The sequence below is a fragment of the Lipotes vexillifer genome, unplaced genomic scaffold (assembly GCF_000442215.2).
Source record: "Lipotes vexillifer unplaced genomic scaffold, Lipotes_vexillifer_v1.1 scaffold2116, whole genome shotgun sequence".
Classification (NCBI taxonomy): Eukaryota; Metazoa; Chordata; class Mammalia; order Artiodactyla; family Lipotidae; genus Lipotes; species Lipotes vexillifer.
This window is the reverse complement of record NW_006791713.1, coordinates 496,619-498,327: the sequence shown is the minus strand read 5'-3', so window position 1 is coordinate 498,327 and position 1,709 is coordinate 496,619.

The following is a 1,709-nucleotide window of genomic DNA, read 5'->3' as shown; positions in this document are numbered from 1 at the left end:
AGAGCGTCCTCCGATTTGTCTGGCAGGAAGGAACACAGCATTTGGCAAGTGCTGCTTGCTTGCTTTTCTAACAACCTTGGCCAGTCTGGTCCCACGGTCCCCACGACTGCCACCCTCAGCTGGAGCCGCATCCCTGCCTCCTGTGATGACTGCAGTCCTGTGTACCCTCCAACAAAGCGCAAGCCCACCCCTTCTCAAAGACGGCCCCCGCCGGCTCGCCCGACTGTGTCCCTGCACTGTTTACGTAAAAGGAAGAGTCACGTTTCAGGTAAAACTCTGTTCTTTCCGTAGCCTTAAAATAATCTTCTCTCCGAGTCTGAGGAAAGTAATGACTAGAGTACTTATTCACTGAATCAGCTAATCCCATCTGCTTCATACTGTTCGTCCTGCAAAAAACTTGTGACAAATTTATGTAGAGACTCCCATGGCTTTTAAAACATTCAAGCTTCCATTTGAAGGGTTCAACACGTGCCAGGTGGCGCTCAATATACGCACTGAACACAGTGCTGTCCGATATATTTCTGTTGACTCAACGTGTAATGAACAAATAGTAGGTGCCCACAGTGATTCAAGAACAGAGTAAGCCATGCCATTCCAGGGTCCCTTGACAATTGTCTAGTTTTTAAATTGTGGGGAGGAGGGAAGGGGAAAGACACATAATGCAGATTTGCCTTAACGTAGAAACCTGCACAGTATTTATCACTTCTAAGTGACTGTGTAGGTTCAACAGCACCTTCCTAGCATATATATATATAAAAAGAAATAAAGAAAACATTGCATGGATAAACAACAAGGCCCTAATATATCCAATCTCCTGAGATAAACCATAACGGAAAAGAATATTTTAAAAAATGTATATATATGTATAACTGAGTCGCTTTGTTGTACAGCAGAAATTAGCACAACACTGTAATCAACTATGCTTCAAGTTTTAAAAAATGTGAAAACACTGCAATTTGCGGGTGGTTTAATAAGAATCCCTACTTTCCTCTCCGTGGAAAGGGCGCGCCAAGACATTCTGTGAGCCCTCAAAGTGAGCACAAATCTCAGTTGCAAAAGCATCCAGCTCCCTCTGCTGTCTGTTGGTTGAACTTGGAACTCAGAGAATCTATGGTACCTTCTAGACTAAAACTCTGTATAGAATCCAGGATAAATTATTACTGGAGTAGGCACAGGCGAGTCTATTCTGTATGTATATTCCAGAGTAAAGGAAATCAAACCACCAAACACATTTGCACAAGAGCATTTCTCTATATATTCTTACTATTATACTCAATAGTATCTCTGTTTTTGTTTCAGCTGTGATCATATAACCTCTTATTGTGAAGAAATGACTTGCAACATTTATTTATATCTATTTAGTACAAATTACATGGGCCAGAAGAGAAACATGGAAAAAAAAATCTGCTCAACAAAATTCAGATGATCTCTGGAAGTTATTTGTGGAAGATCAGAGCAGAGTAGCCAAACCCACCTATGGAGTTCTAAAGCCTCTAGGTGTGAATCCCCACTTATCCAAACAACTAGCCACTTCAATGGAAAATCCCCAAGTTGACGAGATGATGCCCTGGGGCCACCTCTGCTTTGAACTGAAGCCTTCATCTTCAGTTCACCAGCTCTTTAAGGTCACAATTGTGGGGGAAAAACAACTAATTTAATTAAGAAGAAAACCTGCAGCTGTATTTAGGGCAACAATTTTATTTTCTTTC